Here is a 9396-nt window from a genome sequence, read left to right on the forward strand (position 1 = left end):
ATAGAGATAAAAATAAATACTAATACTAATAATATAAGTAAGTTGGTTAATACATCACTTATACACACATACATATACACATACACACAAACATATATATACACATATACATATATACATACAGCATACACACACACATACACACATATATATATATATATACACACACATATATATATACATAAATACATACATACATATATACACACATACATACATACATACATACATACATACACACACGCGCACACACACACGCACACACACACACATATATTATATGCAATTATTTGTTTCAATTCAACGTTTTTATTGTGAAGAATAGTTGTAGTTATATAATAATTGACAAAAGGTAGTAAGGTGTAGTTAACAAAAATAACTAATCAAATGCTTAACACCTTCTACATAAAATAATGTCAAGGAATTTAAATCAAGGATACTACAATCTGTTGAATATGGACGGACGTACAACATGAATAAACATTATACATAAATATAAAACATAATCAAAATAATATAACCAAAATTTTAAATATACATATCAAATAAATATTTTTTTACTTCTGCAACAAATCGTTTTCTACAAATAATATTTTTAATAGAAGGACTAAGACCATTCCATAATTTTGACCAACAAATGAAATTCTATGTTTGCCTAAATCAATACAGGCTTTGGGCAGGGCAAAAATAACACTTGTATTTAATCTAGTATTGTATGAATGAGTTATAGGCATGAAAGTAATCATAAATTGAATGTGGTGTTCTGTCGTGAAAAGATCAGAAATAAATGTAAGCACATATAACTCATTTAATTTATATATATCCAGAAATTTAAGATTAAAAAATAAAGAAGCTGTATGTGCTCTAAATTGTGAGAAAGTAATACATCTTACTATCATCTTTTGTGTACGAAAAATTGGTTCAAGATACGAAATAAAAGTGCTTCCCCAAACCTCAATACCATAAGTCAATAGAGGATATATAAATGAATAACATAAGGTAACCAATGTATTTCTAGGAACAAAATGTCTTAATTTAAAAAGAAACCCAACATTCTTTTTAACATTTTCACAGACATAATCAATATGTGACTTCCATAATAAGTTTTTGTCAAAAATAATACCTACAAAATTAACAGATAAACTCTCTTTAATTATAACATTATTTATAGTTAAATGACCTTGTTTAATGATAGCTTTATTTTTAGAATACATATAGTTAGTTTTCTCTGGATTAATTGTCAGCTTATTGGAGTTGCACCAATTAATGGTTTTTTGAAATTGAATATTAAATATAGATAAATCCTGGAAATTACCAGAAAAAGAATGAAATAAATTCGTATCATCTGTAAAAAGTCGAAAGTCAAAAAAATCCGAAGAATTGGGTAAATCATTGATATAAATTAAAAAAAGACTAGGTCCCCAAGACAGAGCCTTGGGGAACTCCACAAATGATATTTAGTGTATCTGAGAAATAATTGTTTAACGAAATAAACTGTTTTCTATCACTAAGATAATTCTTCAGCCAAAGATGTGCATTTCCTCGAATACCATACTGAAATAATTTAGAACATAATATAGAATGATTAATTGTGTCAAATTCTTTACGAAAATCAATGAAAATTCTACAAGAATATTTTTTTGTTATCAATGTCAAACTGAAGCATATTAACAAGATTAATTAAGGATAATACAGTACTGAATTTCTTCCTAAATCCATATTGGTGTTTATAGAACAAATTAAATTTTTCAAAATAATTAGTCTTTCATTAAATAAAGTTTCTAGAAATTTACTGAACACAGGAAGAATAGATATAGGTCTATAATTACCAAGTAACTCTTTTTTACCATTTTTAAACAATGGAATAACCCGTGCAGATTTAAAAGCAATAGGAAATTGGGATTTTTGAAAAGAAGTATGAAATATATGACAAAGAGGTAAGTAAATAAATGGTGTTGCAATACGAATTAATTTAGCAGGAATATTGTCATATCCTGTAGCCTTCTTTATATCAATAGAAGCAAGTAAATTAAAAAATTCAATTGGGGATATAGGTTCTAAAAAAAGAATTAATAGATGGTGAACCACAATACAAAGAAAAATTATTTGACCTACCAACTGCAATGTTTTTTGCCAGTTCAGGACCAATGTTTGTGAAAAAACGATTTAAATTCATTTACTATGTCATTTGGATCAGAGATTACGGTAATATTGCCAGTTTGATGAGAGATAACGATTTTATCTGGTAAGTTTAATGTGGTTGATTTTCTCCCAATCAAGGTATTGATAATTTGCCAGGTTTTGGCATAATCATTCTTATTATTAGTGATTAAGTCATTGTAATATTTTTTCTTTGTAATTTTTAGTAGTTTAATTAATGTATTTCTATACTTTTTATAATTTGAAAATAAAGTAGGTTCAAAATTTGACTTAATAACATTAGAGTATAGTTTATGTTTCCGTCTAATGGATTTTTTTTTTATTGCTTTACTAATCCGAGGTTTTTTCCTTTTTATGTTTTTAAGGCTCTTTTAACTACAGGAGCATGCAACTCACAAACGCTATTAAATTTTTAAAGAAATATATTATACGATTCATCAACATCAGAACATTCATAAGCATCATTCCAGTTAACATTTAATAAATCATCAAGGAAAGTGTTTCGATCAGATTTAGAATAGTCACAGACATAAATGTTGTCTTCTTTAGTAGTAATTCAAAAATTCTCAAAAATGGAATATAGAGGAAAATGATCTGAAACATATCATGCTAGGGTACCAGTGAGTATATAAGAATTACAAATATTTGAATATATATGATCAATTAAATTTGAAGAATCTTTTGTAATCCTAGTTGGTGTGGTGTTCAGTAGGCGCATATTTAATCAACATAGATCAGTTAAATACCGTTCAGTATTGGTGGTTTGATACGAAACATCTAAATTAAAGTCTTCCATAATAATATAATTATACTTGTCACATTTAATTCTATTTTGCAGACCTAACAGATTTTTATGGAATTCAGTGATAGCTGAGTCAACTTTCTATAGATAATCCCATTAATGTAAGTTTTAGTACCATCAAATACCTCCATCCAAATAGATTCAGAACGAATAACAGAATAATTAAGCATTTTATAAGTTACCGATGAATGTATGTAGGCAGCTACCCACCACTCCTACCAGTTTCTCTACATTCATACTCAAATTAATACGAATCAATATTAAATAGATTCGGATTTTTTATGTCCCAAATTTCGGTAACACCAATAATTTTGAAGTTTCCAATTATATCGAGAACATTATTAAATGATTCGAAATTTTTACTCATAGATCGAATATTGAGATTCAAAACAGAAAAAGAAGTAAAAATTAATTTCGAAAATGTGTTAGAGAATTCATCAGAGTAAGATGGGTCTGTAAATTATCAATATGGGTATCTATGAATTCTTCGTCTTCATTCATTTAAACGATGTTATATGACCTACCATGTGATAACAATAAAAAACATATAGAGATGGATAAACACATTCCATTTATGAAGGAGAAGTACATTACTTTGTAATATAAAACATAAAATAATACTACATAATACATACTTCTGATATCAACAAAGACATTATAAACAAAGAAATTAAAATTAAATTATTCTTGCTAAAAAGCATAATATAAGTATATTTCTTCATTAAATATGAGCAAATTGTACCGAATTGTAAATTTCTTGGAAAACAATGTTCATATTCATCGTTAGAAAAATCAATTATTGCTAGTTAGGAGTCTCATCTCGAATTTGAATCCAAATTCACCAGTGGAAAGAAACGCGTAATCTGGTCATCAGAAGTGAATGTATGGAGAGCTCGATCCCTGTCAACAAATCTGAGTTTGTCGTAATGCAGCCAACATTTTATCTTCGCAGAATGAAGCTTTTTCATTGCGGTTTCAAGGCCCTTACGTCTCATAAGAATTCTTTGAGTAAAATCTTCATTAACGAATATATTGGATCCTTTTAATGTTGGACGAATAGTGCGTGCTGTCTTTCTGATCTTTTTCCACATACAAACCTCAAAAAGTAAATAATAATTGGCCTTGGCTTTCTACCTCTTGATTTTATTCCAATTCGGTGAGACCGCTGAATGTCGTCTTCACTTAAATCAATGTCTAGCTTAGATATAATGAATTTGTGAATGTATTTTGCCACTGATCCTTCGCTAACCTCTTCATTTTCAGGGATGTTAATAAATCGTAGGTTATTCCTTCTTTGCCTACCTTCCAAATTATCTATTTGTTCTTTAACATCTTCTAAATTAAGTTCTTTTACTATATCGTCTTTCACATCGTTTAGTTTGGATTCGTAAAAAAACAGAATTTTTTTCCATGTCAGATTTCATTAGTCGTATTTCCTTTTGCAGACTTACAGTTCTCACGGTTTAAAATTGCTATGTCTTTTTCCATTAAAACCATTTTCTGAAGAACATCACACATAATGTTTTTAACATCTGCAATTGTTTTACAAGTTAATAAAGCTTTCATTGTAGTCGAGAGCCAAGTTGAGTTACCAGTACTCACCTGCGCTGAATCCACGCCTAAATTAGCACCACCGGCTTGTGAGCTCAAATGCAAATCAGCTTGCAGCGTGGCCTGGCTAAGTGTGATATCCTGATCAACCATTTTCAGAGTTGAAATTTAACGAATTAAATAACTTGAGTTTCAGGTTAATCTTACATTTAGGCTTACATGTCTTAGGTCTTACATGTCGAAGGTCAGAAACGGCTCTTCCGGTCGGATTTTAGTAGAATGTTTGTTCTATTAGAACAATAGAAACATGAGTAGGCTATTCTGAACAAATTGGCACCAAAATTTACTCTCTACCACCAGTGGTTGTGGAGATAATAAGGACTCAATAACTATTACATTTGAAACATGTTCAAAGGTCAAAAACAGCATTTCCGGTCATTTTCTAGAAAACTTTTTTATTAGCCCAAATAGAAACATTAATGTTCCGAACATATTGACACCACAATTAACTCTTTACCACCAGTGGTTGTGGAGATATAATTACCCTATTGCTACGACCTTGAAACATATCAAAGGTTAGAAACAGCATTTCCAGTTATATTTAACAAAATGTTCCATTACAGTAAATAAAAACAAGAATGTTCTGAACAAATAATCACCAAAATAACTCTACCACCAGTAGTTACGGATATGACGACCCTATAACTATAACATTGACCCTGACCTTTTGACCTTTCGCCACATTTTGAAAATGTGTTACCAAGCCAAAAATGATTCTGGGACCACCCTAACCCAATTTCTGACGTCAAATTCTCTGGACCTCAAAGTGCATACAAAACCTGGTCTGGCTACTAGGGGGTAAATCCACTCGGGCTGTCTCGACATACCTGAATAAATAAAAAATAAAATAAACTAGATTTGAACTCGTCACTAAAGACGAGTTTGGTGATCCGCCGTACTTTGACCCTTATAAAGCGCGCGCGGTGCTGATTGAAAAGTTTCTTAATATGCTAAAATATTTTGTAACTAGTTTTTCAAAAAAGAATAGTTTTCAACATTTTAAAAGACTTACGCATGCGTACACGTACGGCATGACGCCGGTGAGCACGGTAATGGCACAAAGAGTGACTCATGATATGAATACAGTGTCTGGAACACAAGATATGTAAAAAAAATTTCCAGCTTCAGTACTTCTGTGTGCGTGGAAATGAACGTATGGTGCGTAAATATGGAAAGTTTTGGAATGCAGAAAATGACCCGAAACGTTTAAACTATCTGAATAGTGATATTGAGAATTTTGAAATTTTAACATACGCACATGTCACGATGTGTGCGTGTACAGTAATGGCACACAAAATTAAATTTTGTTGTGTTTTTAAAACCGTATTAATGCCACACGAATTTTCCCTTCATATAACCTATACTGTATATATAAGTCTGATAGCGTCGAAATACAGCCTGCCGCCCTCTCTTCTATTTTTTACATCTTTTAAGAATGGGAGATAAGAATGCTCTAAAAATTCATTCTTTTTGACCATGCTGACGTGATCAAAATGAAAAAATAAAGGGACACGTCCGAAAGAGAATTGATTTAGCTATAACATACTCACAGGTGGGAGACAATCAATCAAGATAAGCGAGTACGTTCAAACGAGTATAAAAAGAAATGTCGTCATAAATAAAAATTCTATTTTTTCTTAATTCAAATGGCAATATGATGACGTCACAATGTCCGATCAGCCAATATGATCTATAAAATCGTATCTACAACTCATGTGCTTACAGAATATGTAATAAAAATTGGGGGTCACCTTTCATACTAAGGAGCTATAACAGATTAAAAATATTCATGGTTTTATGCATATATAAATGTTGACGCTCGAGTACGTGCACGCTAAAAAGCGCGAACGGAAAATGAAGTTATATAACATTCAATCTTGTCCTGAAGTTTATACTCACCTAATATGATTTAGAAATGACGATTGGTTAAGATGATATGGCCTCATCAACGTTTTGAGGAAAGAAAGATGAGGGGGTCAGAAAAAAAAAATTTTTTGACCATGTTGACGTCATCAAAAAGTAAAAAGAAGTCATATATTTGAAAGAAAATTGTCTCTGCTATAACATACTCAAAGTTGGAGAACCATCGACCAAGGATGAGCGAGATACGCTCAAATGTGCATTTTAAAAAATGACGTCATCGATAAAATTCAGTTTGTTTAATTCAGATTTCAAAATGTTGACGTCACAATGTCCGATCAGCCATTATTATCTATAAAATCATATTTACAACTTATTTGGTTTCACAATAATATGTAATAAAAAATTGGGGGTCACCTTTCATCCTAAGGAGCTATAATTGATTAAAAATAGGCCTTACTTTAGAATATTTTCACTGTATATCGGCACAAATCCCCGCAAAGGTCCCTATGTTTGATGCGCACGTACGACATTGCTATTGGCCGTAAGATGTCCAAAAACAATTTAAATTTGTGAAAACAATTTTAGGAACCCAAAATATGTAAAAAAAACCTAATTTCTAGCTTCCATACGTACTGCGCAAGTAAAAGCGCGCGCGTAGAGGAAAATTATGAAAAATTTTCAAATGCTCAAAATGACCTGAAACGTGCTCTAATTTACTCAAAAAGTGATTTCGAGCATTTTGAAATTTTTACACACGCGTGCGCGCTCGTTATGAAGCGCATGCGTAAAATTAGGGTACATTACATTCAACATTGACCTGAAGTTAATGCTCACTAATTACGATTTCGAAATGGCAATTGGTTAGGCTGATATGATCGATAATGTAAAAACGCAAAATTGCGCGTAGCTGACGTCACCTTGAAAAACTCACCATGTCTATTCCAGGCGATGCCAAAATGATCGATGAAGGGATCGTCTGCGTACCTAGTAGCAATTTTGAGATATCGTGCGAAAAAAAATACGGAGAAAGAAAGAAGAATAAGACTAGATTTGAACTCGTCACTGAGGACGAGTTTGGTGATCCGCCGTACTTTGAGGCGTACGCAGTGCTGATTGAAAAATTTTATATGAAAAAAATATATGCTGGAATGACTCATGATATGAATACAGTGTCAGGAACACAAAATAATTAACAAAATCTAATTTCCAGCTTCAGTACGTGCTGTGCGCGTGGATATGAACCTACGACGCGTTAATTATAGAAAGTTTCGGAATGCTGAAAATGACGTGAAACGTTCTTTAAATTATCTGAAAAATGATATTGAGAATATTTACATTTCAACACACGTGCACGTAACGATGTTTGCGTGTACCGTAATGGCACACAAAATTTAACAGTCATGTTTTTTAAACCGCCTGTTAGTTGGTAATGTCACACAAATTTTTCCATCATATAACCTGAACATCAGTCTGATAGCTCCGAAAAACAGTCTGCCGCCCTCTGTCGTCAGTCAATGATTTTTTTTTGACAAATTTGAAAAAAAGAGAGATGACAGGGCTCCAAAAATCGATTCTTTCTTACCATGATGAAGTCGGCTAAGTAAAGAATAAAGGGACACGTCCAAAAGAGAATTGTTTCAGCTATAACATACAGGTGAGAGACAATCAATATGATAAACGAGATACGTTCAAACGAGTATAAATGTAAAGACGACATAATATAAAATTCAGTTTTTTTAAAATTCAAATGGCAATATGATGACGTCACAGTGTCCGATCAGTCATTATGATCGCAAACATAAAAGTAAGATACCTAACATTCAACCTTGACCTGAATTATAAGCCCATTTAATATTATTCAGAAATGACGAATGGTTAAGATGATATGACGTCATCAACTTTTTGAGAAAAGAAATAGTTTTTTTTTTAAATTCAGATTTCAATATGATGACGTCACAATGTCTGATCAGCTATTAGGATATATAAAATCATATCTACAGCTCATGTGCTTTCAGAATATGTAATAATAATAATAATAATAATAATAATAATATATTTATATAGCGCATATTGCACATTGCCCCTATGCGCTTTACAGAGAAATAATATAGGCCAACTGAGAAAAAGCAAATAACAATAAAATAATAACAATAAAATAAAATAAAAATAATCATAATAACAATAACAATGAGACTAAACTACTCCTATTCCTTAAACTATTTAATGGTTGGCCGTTGACTCCGAGGAGCTCATCCGACCTTTGTTCAGCCATTGGTTTTTCTTGCTGCTGGGTGACCATAAACACCCTCCCCTCAGCAGCCACTAAGACATATTTGAGAGGGTTGTCAGTTTAGTCGCCGACGCTTCGACCGGATGGAGTTTAATGTCGTACCCAGGACGTCCCTAACTACCTTAAGCTAGGCTTAACTACTCTTAAATACAGTATATTACTCTTAACTACAATTAGTTAAACCGCCGGACACCATCCCGGTATTTAGCAGTTTCGGGGCCATTCTATAAATCATAACATAAGTCAGTTAAATAAATGGCATTTGAGAAGAGATTTAAATGTAATGATGGAAGTTGCATGTTTGATGTGTAGTGGGATGTTATTCCAATTGGTTGGAGAAGCAAATGAAAAGGCACAATTGCCATATGACTGTGTGAATGCTTTAGGGGTATGAAGAAGCCCTTTATTGCTGGAACGTAATGTTCGCTTGGTTGAGTGATCTTGTATTAAGCATGTGATGTAATGTGGTACGTTGTTATGCCTGGACTTATATGTAATCAAAAGAATCTTGAAAATGATCCGTTGATGAACGGGCAACCAGTGAAGTGAATGAAGAATTGGGGTTATGTGCTCATGGCGTCTGGTTTTTGTAACCAGTCTTGCAGCCGTGTTCTGTATGCGTTGGAGCTTGTTAATTTCAGATTTTGGAAGACCATACAAGAGACTGTTA

This window comes from Anneissia japonica, unplaced genomic scaffold, assembly GCF_011630105.1.
Source record: "Anneissia japonica isolate Jap-2015-1 unplaced genomic scaffold, ASM1163010v1 scaffold284968_len87806_cov120, whole genome shotgun sequence".
Classification (NCBI taxonomy): domain Eukaryota; kingdom Metazoa; phylum Echinodermata; class Crinoidea; order Comatulida; family Comatulidae; genus Anneissia; species Anneissia japonica.